At 38.7% G+C, this 14159-nt stretch overlaps 1 pseudogene; it reads left to right on the top strand.

Moving 5' to 3' along the window:
* Window positions 1-1619: 1619 nt before the first annotated feature.
* Window positions 1620-14159, top strand: part of LOC114686825 — a 35437-nt pseudogene continuing 22897 nt past the window's right edge.

Raw genomic sequence — 14159 nt, forward strand, 5'->3', positions numbered from 1 at the left:
TTCCACTAAAATCAGGAACAAAACAAGGCTGTCTGCTCTCTCCATATTTATTCAATATAGTACTTGAAGATCTAGCCAGAGCAAAAAGACAACATAAGGAAATCAAGAGGATACAAATTGGAAAAGAAAATGACAAGCTTTCACTATTTTCAAATTAAAAACACTTCGTCTTGATATGCTACCCCACAATGAACCCAGATTAGACTTCTCTACTTTTTTGCTTTAGTCTTCTTTCATTTCTGTTTGTTTGTGGTGTGAGTCTTAATCTGTTCTTGATTGAATGCTGTTTTGTAAATCAGTCAGTCAGTCTGTCTGTCTGTCTGTCTGTCTGTCTTTCAGTGCCTGTGTTTCTATAACTCTAACAATAGGCTTTGCTCTGTCTTTTTGTGAAAAGCTCAGACAGCATCACATCAGGGAAGGAATGCAAGATTCGTTACAGAAATTGTAGTGTTTTTACAAGAAATTAAATCATTGACTTTAATTGATCCTTTCTTTAATGCTACATATTCACATTATTAGTGACTCTGAGGTTATCATTCATGTATTAAAACTATGCAGCACAAGATTCAGTATTTTGGGGTACATCATCTAGAAGCAAATGCAATTGCTTTGCATTAGTGACAATTTCTCAAATGTCCCTTATTAATTTAAGAAATAAGTTCATATAAAACCTATCAATGCACTACCTTCTTGGCTACATATATTCTGTAATGAAACAATGGCACACAATTTCTCACTGGGAAATTGGAATCAGAAGTGGTTATCCATCAATTATAGAGTTAATTCTCAGCCGGCATACTATTCAAACGTAAGCATTAAAATGGAAGAAATCAATGCTGTAGATGTAGAAATAGCTGATCACAAAATACACGTCCATGGGAACTGAGGTCTTGGTCATGTGATAGAACTCTAATAAGCAGTTTTCTTTCTAGCCTTGATATTCAGGTAGTGATGAAAAGCTCTGGATTCAGAGTGATGATTGAACTTCTAACACAGGCTGCTCCATGGGATTGTGTGCACTAGCAGATACTCAAATGTGTGTGATTTATACAGTGCATGTTCTATCGATACATGATATCAAATATGTAATCATACTATTTCCAATCATGAGCAGTATTGTTCATAGTGCCTATATGTCTGTAGTAAGCTCTATCTAGGAAAAACTATTTCTTACACTTCCATCTCAAAACTCATTTGAAATATCTGATATAATCCAAGTCAACAATTCAAATGGTAATTAGAGAATCAGTTTGATGAACTAGGCTTTTTAGCAATTTGCCAAGAGGAATCATGTTTGGGGCCTTCATGTCTACTGAAACAGAAGTAACCATAAGGGATATGGAGAGAAAGATAATCATAAACAAAATTATTACCCTTATTTGTCACCTGGATATAGGAACTCAGATGCAGGGCCTCAGGACACAGAGTGCTTAAGAATCCTCCAGAGCTGAACAGTGGGCTGAAAAACATGACTGAGAGAAGTACATGCCTTCTTTACTAGTAACTACAGTAATAAAAAGAGACACCTAGATGTGTTCATGCATAAGTGATACATGGGTTTCTGTCTGACTCTTCATGCTGCACTTCACTCGGACTCCTCTCTTGCAGACATGACAAAGATGCTCTCTTTGATCTTTGTCTTTTTGACCCTGAAACTTTTCCTCATTTTCTGCAGTTTGACTGACCCAAGTGCTTCTGGAGAACAAAAGACAAGAGAAACCAGGAAGGAGATGAAGAGCTTGATTGTTTATTTTCTATTTACACAAAGCATGGATATGTGAAGAATGATCATTTCACTGGGAATCTAGACAAGAAGTAAGTACATCTTTCATTCATTAACTTTAGTTGATCATGGAAGATTATTATTCTAGGGATACTGAGAAATAGAACATGACTCTATGTGTTCTCAATCTCTTTTGCCCTCCCAACTCTAGGATATAATCCAAATTTATTTTTATGTTTTACTGCTGGTTATCTCCCTATATCTAATGATTAATGGGGAAGTTTGTAGCTTGTTTTTTTTATCACTCTTGAGTCAACATTTCCAGCAGAAGCTAAATAAATGGCCCACACTGTCTACCATGCTCCTAGGAAGATTCCTTAATATGACAATGCCCAATCAAATCATGTGATATCTCTCATAAACATAGTACCAAACACATCTTTGAGTTTACTTCACAGAGACTACAGTAAGATGGTGTTTATCCGCCTGCTAGTGCTTCATCCATCAGCATGGATACCCAATTCCTGCAGTTGGAATGTGGTGTGTCTGCCCTGAGTTTTAGTTGCAACTGTTGAAAAGATACACAGATTTTGTTTAAAATTCGGTCATAATTTCATAATCATGTGTTCTATGACTCCTGCAGTTGAAATCAGGGATGAGAATGCTATTTCTGTTCACTGTTATAATTTTATGCTTTCCTTTCCTTTACATTCTGTTTCATATGAATAAATACATTTTTGTTGTATTAACAATGTCAGGACATTTTTCAAAGTTCTATGTTGGAAACTTATAAAGCACGTGCTTATCTAGTACATAATTTGTGCATTTGTTAGAAGAAGAGATGCCCTGCAAGCAATCATTTCCTAATTCCCTTTTCAAGTGGTAGAATAAAAAGGTGCTCCTGTGGTACCTGCTAACATTTAAGAGAGGACTGCTACAGTTACCAATTCAGTCATGATTCTCCGATGGAAGGTCATTCCCTGACTATAAATGGTTATGTCTCTTTCTGCTGCATATATTTTATGTTTTATTGATTCTACATTTTCATCTCTTTTATCTTATTGAAAACAGATTATTCTCTCATATAATACATCCCAACCACAGTTTTCTCTTTCTCAACTCCTCCAGAACCTCTCCTCCAGCCTTTTCCACTCCACTTTGTTTCCTCTTCAGAAAAGATAAGACCTCCAAGAGAAATGAGCCATACAAGACAAAACAAGATACATGAAGACAAGGCAAAAACCCTCATTCTGAGGCTGCACAAGAAAACCCATTAGAATGAAAAGAGCAGGGAAAAGAGTTAGAGATACACCTGCTCCATTGTTAGGATGCTCATAAATTCACCACACTAACAGATATAACATATACACACAGTACCTAATGCAGAACCATGCAGGCATCATGCTGTTGCTTGTTTCTCTGAGCCAATGAGAAACCTGGTTAGTTGATTCAGAAGGACTTGTTCTTTTGGGATCCTCTATCTCCTCTGGTTCCTAGAATTTTTCTGTTTTCTCTTCTGTAGAATTTCTTGAGCTCAGAGTGGAGGAATTTGTTGGGACCTCCGAGTTAGATTCTCTCTCTCTCTATCTCTCTCTCTCTCTCTCTCTCTCTCTCTCTCTCTCTCTCTCTCTCTCAGCATAATATCTGGCTGTGGATATATATATATCCACATGCACTCCACACACACTCCCATCTGCTGATGAAGGAAGCCTCTCTGATGGCAACTGGACAAGGCACCAGTCTTGAGTATAATATAATATCATCAGGAGATTTTTTCCCCAGATGTTTTTGGTCCTACCCTGGGTCTCTGGGTTATCCAGTCTCTAGTTCTAGCCATTCAGGCAGTGTAGAACATGGACTCCATGTCCTGGCCTGGGCCTCAAGTTATACCAAACATTGGTTGGCCCTCCTCAAATTCTGTGCCATCATTGTACAAGCACATCTTGCAGGCAAGAAAGATGAGAGGTGGAGAGTGTTATGGCTGCATTCTTTCTGTAGCTCAAGGGTACCTTTCTGCACCAAAGAGAAAAGAATGTAGAAGTAAAGTCTCCATGTGTGCTCCAGCTAAACCTCTCCATGTTCAATGAGCTGTGAGTGCATTTTCCTGGGCAATAGGGTCCCAAAATCAGTTTTCAGAGAGCATTATTCTATATAGGCATTATCCTGGGTTGTTTGGAGATCTCCACAGGACCCCTCAACCAACAATACAAGCAAACACAACCCAATTCCATAACTGGAAGCCTTGTCTGGTTTTAAAATATGGCCATTTAAGACTCTATATTCTCCCTTAGAAGGAGTCCTCACTAGAATCAATCTTAAAGATTCAAAGATGTTTCCACTGCACTATTTCCAAAACAAATGAAAAAGCTTGTCGATTCCACACATCACTCCTGTTTCCCTCCATCCCTTCACCCTGACTTTCTTCTTCCCATACCCATTAACCACCAGACCCACAAAATTTATCCTATTTCCTCTTCCCAAGGAAGATCATGGGTTCCCTATATACCTATCCTCTTTACCTAACCTCTCTGGATCTGGACATTGTAGATTGGTTATCATTTAATCAACTAATATCCACTTACAAGTGACTACATGCCATATTTGTCTTTCTGGATCTGGGTTACCTCACTCGGGATAATTTTTTCTAGTTCCATTGAATGCCTGCAGACTGTATGTGGTCACATTTAATGGCTGAGTAATACTCCATTTTGTAAACATTTCTTTATCATAAAATAGTTTTCTTATCCATTCTTAGGTCAAGGCATATCTAGATTGTTTCCAGTTTCTGCATATTGTGAATAAAGCCACAGTGAACATAATTGAGCAAGTGTCCTTGTAATAGGTTGGAGTGTCCTTTCAAAATATGCCCAAGAGTGGTGAAAATGGATCTTGAGGTAGATTGGTTCCCAATTTTCTAAAAAAAAAAAACCCACCATATTTATTTTCACAGTGTTCTACAAGTTTGCACTACCATGACCAATGGAGAAGTGTTCCCTTACTCCACATCTTTGCAGGCATGAGATGTTACCTGTGTATTTGTGTTTGGCCATACTGACAGATGTAAGATGGAATCTCACAGAAGTTTTGATTTGCCTTGTCTTGATGGTTAAGGATGTTGAATATTTCATAAAGTGTTTCTCAGCCATTTGAAATTCCTCTATTAAGAATTCTCTGTTTAGATCTGATTCACATTTTTAATTGTAATATATGTTTTTTTTTTATTATCAAGTTCCATGAGTTCATTGTGTATTTTGAATATTAGACCTCTATCAAATGTGGAATTGGTAAAAATCATTCCCCAATATGTAGGTTGCCTCTTTGTCCAATTAATGATGTACTTTGCCTTTTTAAGCTTTTCAGTTTCATGAGGTTCCATTTTTTAATTGTTGAACTTAGGGCCTGTGCTATTGGAGTTCTGTTCATAATGTAATTTCCCATGCCTATGCACTCAAAGCTGTGCCCAGATTCTCTTCTATTAGGTTCAATGTTTCTGGCTTTCTGTTGAAGTTTTTGATCCACTTGGACTTGAGTTATGTGCAGGGTGATAAATATTCACATGCTGCTACATACTGACATCCAATTAGACCAGCACCATTTGCTGAAGATGCTGTCTTTTTTCAGTATGTGTTTCCGGCTTTTCTATCAAAAATCAGGTATCCATGTGTGTCTGAACATATGCCTGTTCTTCAGTTAGATTCTATCGATCATCATGTCAGTTTTTACACCAATACCATGTGTTTTTAATTACTATAGCTCTGTAGTACAACTAGAAATCTGGGATCGTCATACTTCTACCAGTTCTTTTATTGTTCAGGATTGTTTTAGCTTTCCTAGTATTTTTGTTTCTTCATATGAAGTTCAGAATTTTTTTTCAAAGTCTGAAAAGAATTGTGTTGAAATTTTGATGGATACTGTATTGACTCTGTACATTGTTTTTGGGATGATGGGCATTTTTGCTATGCTAATCCTATCAATCCATGAGCATGGGAGATCTTCCCATCTTCTGATATCTTCCGCAATATCTTTCTTGAAATACTTGAAATTTATTATCATACAGGTCTTTTACTTGCTTAATTAGAGCTACTCTAAGATATTTAATATTATTTGAGGCCTCTGTGAAAGATGTTGTTTCCTTGTTTTCTTTCTTACCCCATTAGTTATTCGCATATATGAAGGCTATTGAGTTTTTTTAATTAATCTTGTATCAACCTGCCTTTCTGAAAGTGTGTAATAGTTGTATGAGTTCCCTGGTGGAATTTTGAGAGACTTTTATGTATATTGTCATATTATTTGCAAATAAGGATATTTTAACTTCTTACTTTCCAATCTGTATGCCATTGATCTATGTCAGTTGTCTCATTGCTGTAGCTAAAACATGAAGAATTATATTGAATGGATATGGAGAGATTGGGCAAACCTGTCATGCTTTAGTGTAATTGCTTTAACCTTCTCTCTATTTAGTTTGATTTTGACTACAGCCTTACTCTAAGTTGCCTTTATTATGCTTATACTTATTATGTCAGTATGTCCCCTGTATACCTAATCTTCCCAGGATTTTTATCATGAAGGGGTGTTGTATTTTGATAAAGGCTATTTTGGCATCTACTAATGTGTTATTTTTTTTCCTTTCAGTTTAGTTATATTTACTGATTTTCCTATTCTACTTTTCCCCAGCTTCAAATTTCCATAGCTTATATACATATACTACAGCAAACTTTGGCAATCAAGAAGGTTACAAGGCTATTTCTCAGGGTCACAAAGCATTTCTCTGTAAATAGAATAAGAGACACAAGCAGCGTAAACTTGTCAGCTATGGTTAGTGACCAGCTGCACCTGCAGTAAAAGTTTTGCTTGTAACATTATCTCTTAAAGGGAGAGTTTACAGGGGTTACAGAGGAAAAAGATAAACTTGAGAATTCTAAGGAAGAAGTAAAGAAACCATGTACTATTCAACATTTCTTGAGTGTAACTAATACTATAGGATAATATTTTATGATCAGCAAAAAGAAAAAAGCATAAGTTTCTTCTGATCCAGGGCACAGCCAACACTGGAAGTGTTTTCTGATTAGCCAATGTACAAACACAAATCACCTGTGTGTAACTGTGGTGACCTGTGTTAAAAAAAAAAAAAAAACAAGGAAGCCGATTCAGCACTTTCTCCAAAGGCTGACTGGCATAGAAAACATCTTAGATCCAAAAATGCATTTTCTGTCCTATATGTAGCCTCAGAACACAAAGACAAAACCTCGTAGCTTCTTTGTTTAAGTCTGAGAGGCCAGGCCACCTTCCTGAAATTCTGGCAGTCTGTGGAGCTTCTCCCACAGTAACTAGGCTTAAAGGTGATTCCCTCCAGACTAGTTTAAGTTAACTAATTAATTCTCTGTGGTCCACATAATATCCAGGACTTAAACATAAACAATTAGTAAAATGAGCCTAAAATCTTGTAACATAAACTGAGGTTAAAAGTATATTTAAAATGCTAATTGCTTAGGGAATTCTGCCAGATGCCAGTCTGTGCATTATCAACTGGTCCAGTTGGGGTTAAGCTCAGAGCAATTTAAGTCACTTATGTGCCCCAAAAGACTTTGATTCAGCAAAATTGAACATTCTGTAATTCTATCCTTGAGTATAATCTGTGAAAGTCCAACTGGTGATCTCTCCACAGAGACACTTTATCTGACCAATTTGCCCTGTCAGTGAGCTAATGATAGAGAACAGGCTTCTGAGTTTCTCATCATATTGTGGAACAAAAGCTGAACTATTAGGGCTTATTTTATTCAACAGAAATATGCAGTGTAGGAAGAATTCATCCTTCTATCAATGCACAGGCATAATTGTGCCAAGACAATGAAGAACACACTGTCAAGGTTATGGACAAGTACCATGTCTATTTTAGAGGGGTACCATGATATCACACAAGAGAATTAAAGACAGAAGCAGTCAGCTATTCATAGGTAATATTTCTTATAACCCTTGCTCATGAGTTTCCTCCACCTGAAGGTTATTTTCTGGTGGGTTGGCTTTATAAATATTGCTCTTGCCTACTGCGTATATTTGCATACTCCATCAACCAGTGGTCTCTTAGAGTCTGCAGCATATATGTACAAACCCTTCTAGATTTTAGGGTCTCCATTGACCCTAAAGTTGTGTTTAATTTTAGTTTGTCTGCATTTATATGTGACTTGGCCTTTTTCCTTTGCAGCTTTTAATATTCTTTCTTGTTCTGCATTTTTAGTGTTTTTATTGCTATGTGATGTTGCTGGAGGGCTTCTCTCCAGGTTCCCCAAGCCCCGCAGTCCACAATCCACTTATAAAATAATCACTCAGACGCTTATATCACTTATAAACTGTATGGCCGTGGCAGGCTTCTTGCTAACTGCTCTTTTATCTTAAATTAACCCATTTCTATAAAACTATACCTTGCCACGTGGCTGGTGGCTTACCAGAGTCTCTACATGCTGCTTGTCCTGGCGGTGGCTGCAGTCTCTCCTCCTTCTTCCTGTTTCCCCAATTCTCCTCTCTCTTTGTCCCGCCTATACTTCCTGCCTGGTCACTGGCCATCAGTGTTTTATTTATATAGAGTGATATCCACAGCACTTCCCCTTTTCTTCTTTTTTTAAAAAAGGAAGGTTTTAACTTTAACATGGTAAAAGTACATATAACAAAACAATTATCAAGCAAGAATTACAGTTACAATATTAAAGAAGATGTCCTATCTATCTTATATTTGTGAGTTTAAGGTTTTATATCTAACTTATCTTTTATCATAACTGAGGAAATTACAACTATCTAGTCTTCAACCACATCAAAGACCTGAGAAGGAACATAATGGTACCTGAGAAATGGTAGATGGATGCAAGCAACTTTCGGGAATCTTGCAAGAGTAGACCAAGACAACTGGCAGCCTGGACAGTCACCTAATATTTTTTAGCATTGTTGGTGCATTCAAATTGGCTACAGGCCTAGAGTATCTGACAGACCATTTTTAGAGGCAGGAATTTTAAGAGACCATCTTACCCTGTCTTGGCAGAGTACAGTGGTCGCTTTCCTTGTGTCCCACTTGTCCAGAAAGGACAGCATTGCATTTGTACTGTCAGCCATCAAGGCAAGGGCAGTTCTTTGCCCAGTAGGCCATTTTGTGCCAAAAAGACAAACTTCCAAATGGAAATGTCTTAGAAGCCCAACATTCTCTCGGGATCAATTGGTGCACCCAGGAGCAATTGTGTCTCACATCAACAGAATTTTAAGTTATTTAAATGCCATATTCTCTAGGTCTATGAAGTGTTTGAAGATTACCTGTCTATCTGAAATATATCTATGTATACCTAGAAGACTTAACTAACATGGCTACAAATATGATTATCATAGATGACTAATTATTAATCTATTTTTTAATTATCCATTACAATTTTAAATGAGCTACATAACATAATACCTCAAACAAGAATAGAAATATATATATACAGTATAACAAAATTAACTTCAAGTTTGTATCAATAAACTAAAATTTATACCAATGTAAAACATTTTAAACATAAACTAAAATCTATACCAATGTAAAACATTTTAAACAAGTTGTTCTTTAAAAGTAGGTTCATTAATCTACCCTTTTATCTTATCATCTCTATATCCTCCTATATATCTATATCATATCCCCCCCTTTTTTTCAGAAAGAGATCACATTTATAATCAACCTGTTTTAAATAAAAATATTGGTTTTTCCCTGTCCCACACCAGAGGGCTCTTCTGATTTGGGACACAAGAATCTCTTAACCATTTTTTTTTTAAAGCAATATGTCTGGGTTTAGAGGGGACTGAGCCAATTCCACCTCTAAAGCCAGCTTGGTATATTTGGGAATTTGGGCGTAGCATCTCTTACTACTTCCTGCTGGAGGGGGCGCTGTATCTTATGGGGCCGCAAAGAAAATTTTAGGCCTATGGGGTAGTCCGTGAGGCTGTATTGTGTGAACCAGTTGCCTTGAAACCGCTCTGGATGTTGGATCATCTGGGCCATGGTGTCATCGGAGACCTTTCAGGGGGTCTTGGCTGGTGAAACCTGATGTATCTTAATCTGGAACAAATCCACAGCCTCTGGCTTTCTGTGGAAACAAAAGCAGAATCTCTTTTCCAAAGCAACATATCCTTATATCCAAATTTTGAAGTCAAGGTACCTTTAAAATATACATTTTGGCATAACTCAACAGCTTTTGTAATCAAATATTTTTCTTCAGTTACGGATATCAAAGAGAACATAATCCAGATTCTCTGTGTGGTAGCCATCTTTACGTGGCTTATGTTTTATATTACCTCGAGCCTATTGCTTTAAGCTGCACCATTCTAAGACTGAAACAGCGCTGTGGCTGCTGGCTCCACCCACTTCAGCTTCCCAACAAGTCGGTGGTACATTTTCCGCCAGCTTGAGGAGCCATCAATTCTCAGAAATAGTAGGTCTAAGCTTTTATCAAAGCAGCGTGTAGAAACCTCTCTCTCTTTTTTTTTAATACTAGTAAAGACTAAATCTACCACACAGCATAATGTGCTGCTGGCAGACGCCTCATTCCCGCCATACTGCCGGTCAAACGCACACGCCAGGAACCCGCCAGTGTTCAAACCCGCGTTTTGCGGCATCTAGCTGCCCGTATGAGACAAAAAGCAGGAACCTGGTTTTGGCTCTGTTTAGAATTGGTTATTAAATATTCTCAGGTTTAAGGTGGAAACTCGAGCCGTTGGGCGCCATTTGTTGCTGGAGGGCTTCTCTCCAGGTTCCCCAAGCCCCGCAGTCCCACAATCCACTTATAAAATAATCACTCAGACACTTATATCACTTATAAACTGTATGGCCGTGGCAGGCTTCTTGCTAACTGTTCTTTTATCTTAAATTAACCCATTTTTATAAATCTATACTTTGCCACGTGGCTGGTGGCTTACCAGAGTCTCTACATGCTGCTTGTCCTGGTGGTGGCTGCCGTCTCTCTCCCCCTTCTTCCTGTTTCCCCAATTCTCCTCTCTCTTTGTCCCGCCTATACTTCCTGCCTGGTCACTGGCCATCAGTGTTTTATTTATATAGAGTGATATCCACAGCAATGTGACAACATCAAATCTTTTGAAATGAGACTTAAACAAAATCATATATTATCTTTTTACTCCATGAGCTTTGTGCCACTATTACACTAGCACATCTTTCAGGCAGGTCACCATTATAGATCTAAAGGTTTGTAATTGGGTTAGTGTTTAGCTTTCTCTTTTGGTAGCATATAAAATATTTTCAAGTAGTCAGTCAATATGAAGTCTTTAGGTAAGCAATCACTTGACTTCATCTTCAATGAGCTGGGTAGATATCATCTTCAGTCATAGGGCCTTACTATCAGTTTATAGCGAGAAGGCTTGGCAACAGCATGGGTAATTTGGGAGTTCCCACGGTGTCCCTTTGGTTCACTATTTCCTAGGATTCAACCCATTTCTGGCACCAAATGAAGCCTCATTAGGTGATAAAAGATGTCTGGCAGTGTTGGTCTCCTCATTATTTGGCAATTTCATTTAGATTGCCTTCATACATGTATGTATTTTAGGATGCTTATGCTATTTTGGATTTCCACAAAATGAACATGGTTGAGAAAGTATCTCCCATAGTAGGATGTAAAGTCATCAGGGTATATGTCCAAGAGTGGTGTGCTGGATAGTTTTATGTTGATTTGACAGAATCTAAAGCCATCTGAGAGCAAAGAACCACAATTAAGATGATGTTGCCATTATACTGGTCTAAAGGCACACCTGTGGGGCATTTACCTAATTAGTGATTGGAGGGAAAAGCCCAAGGCATTGAGGATGGAACCATCCCTGGGCTGGTAGTCACAGGGAGTATAAGAAAACAGGCTAAGTATGCCATAAGAAGCAAGCCAATTAGCAGCACCACTCCATGCCTATTAGTTTCTGCCTGTTTTAGTACCTGCTATGAATCTCTTCTATCATGAATAGGGATATGGAATTGTAAGACAAACAACCCCTTTCCTCCCCAACTTGCTTTTTTTTGAGACAGGGTTTCTTTGTGTAGCTTTGTGCCTTTCCTGGAACTCACTGTGTAGTTCAGGCTGGCCTCAAACTCACAGAGATCCACCTGCCTCTGCCTCCCAAGTGCTGGGATTAAAGGTGTGTGCCACCACTGCCCGGCTCCCAACTTGCTTTTTGTCATAGTTTTTCATCACAGCCATAAAAATCCAGATCAAGACAGGTAGTACAGCTTGATGTAGATCTATACCAAGTTTCCTGAGGAATTACATACTGATTTTTATAGTGCTGTAAAATTTTGAACTCCCATCAGCACAAATGAGTGTTACTATTACTCTGCATTCTCATACCATGAGTTGTCATTTGTTTAGTTGGTGTTGGCCATTCTGACTAATAGATCAAATTTCAAAGTACTTTTGATTTGCATTTCTCTAATGACTAAGGATTTTTAATATTTCCTTGTGTATTTCTCAGACTTTTGTATTATCACTATCAAGAATCCTTTTTAGATCTCTACTACATTTTTGGCATAATTTCTTTTTTTTTCTTTCTTCTCTTTATTTAGTATTATTACATCCAATGTATCCTGAGCACAGTTTCCCCTCGATCAACTCCTCCCATTTCCTCCTCCTCATGTCCTCTCTCCCACACTATTCATTCCTCTTCAATTTCCATTCAGAAAGAAAATGCCTCCCATGGATATCTACCAAAGACAACACAACAAGTTATAATAAGACTAGGAACAAACCCTTACATCAGGGCTGAGCAAGACAATCCAATAGAAGGAGAGGAGTCCTAAGGCCAGGCAAAAGAGTCAGATATCCCCAGTCCACTGTTAGGACTCCCACAAAAACAAAAAGAAACAAGCTAACAACAATAATGTACTTGCAGATGACCAGCTATGGTGACTGAAAGTTTTGCTGGGTATAGTGGTAGTCTGGGTTGGCATCTGTAGTATCTTAGAATCTGCAGGACATCTTTCAAAGCCCTTCTAGCTTTTAAAGTCTCCCTTGAGAAGAGGGGTGTAATTCTAACAGATTTGCCTTTATATGTTACTTACTTTTTTCCTTGCAGCTTTTGATTCTTTCTTTGTTCTGTATGTGTAGTGCTTTTATTATTATGTGGTGGGGGACTTTATGTTCCTGCCCAATGTATTTGGTGTTCTACAACCTTCTTGCAACTTTACAGGTGTGTCCTTCTTTAGGTTTCGGGGAATTTTCTTTTAAGGTTTTGTTAAATGTATTTTCTGGATCTTTGAGCTTGGATACTTCCTGTTCTATTTTTTATTGTTCTTAGTTTAGGTCTTTTTTCAATTAAGTTCTTTATTGCTTCTTTGAGAGTTTCACCTTATATACCACAATTCTGCACACCTCTTGGTCCCTCATATCTTCCACTCATCCCTGCAAAGTGCCCCCACAAAAGAAAAGTTTTTAAAATCCAAACAAACCAAGTATGAAAACAAACAAACAAAAACAAGAACAAACGAAACCAAAAAGAAAAACCCTCTTTACTTCTACTTCTCCTACTGTCCTGCCTATCCAACACCTCTTCATTTATCCTGGTGGCATTGGGAGCCCCAGTATGTCATATAGTATACCCTTTTGTCTGATCAACTTTACTAACAAATGTTCATTGCAATGAGTCACTGGCCTAGTTCAAGGCCTCTGGTTTCTGGTACACTATCTACACTAGATCCTCATGAGAATGCCTCTGTGATAACCCATGGCCACCCCCCAAGTCATGGAGATCCTGCAGGTATTGTTCAACAGGACCAGTCACTTCATGAGTTGCAGCAGATCCTTAATAGAGTATGTTAGGGTGGGACAACCCAACACCCAGACTGGGCCTGGGTGATAGCTAAGCTGGTCAGTCTAGCCACTGGGTCCAGCCACCTCAAGTGAGGGGGCAGAGCCAGCTCCCCTTTGCCCATGCCCTCAGGGTCATGGCACCCTCCCTGTGGTGAAAGGTGGAGCCAGCCCTCCCAAGTGCAGAGGCCAGCTCTCCAGAGCCAGCTCTCTAGCTACAGTGTTCAGTGTGAGGTAAAGCCAGATTTCCCTGTGCCAGTGAAGGGCAGAGCTGGCTCAGCATGGCCCTCTGATTTCAACTCACGTTTCCTATGGACCCAAGGTGACATGGGCCACAGAAATCACCACAGACCCCATCTGTAGTTAGAATGTGGACCCAGCCGGACGGTGGTGGCGCACGCCTTTAATCCCAGCACTCGGGAGGCAGAGGCAGGTGAATCTCTGTGAGTTCGAGGGCAACCTGGGCTACCAAGTAAGTTCCAGGAAAGGCACAAAGCTACACAGAGAAACCCTGTCTGGAAAAAAAAAAAGAATGTGGACCCAGACATGACCCTCAGCAGTAGCTTGGATGCAAATGACATTCTGTCTCTGGGTTGAAGTACTGGCCACTCAAGTCAGGATGGGTC

Source organism: Peromyscus leucopus, chromosome 1 (genome assembly GCF_004664715.2).
Source record: "Peromyscus leucopus breed LL Stock chromosome 1, UCI_PerLeu_2.1, whole genome shotgun sequence".
Classification (NCBI taxonomy): Eukaryota; Metazoa; Chordata; class Mammalia; order Rodentia; family Cricetidae; genus Peromyscus; species Peromyscus leucopus.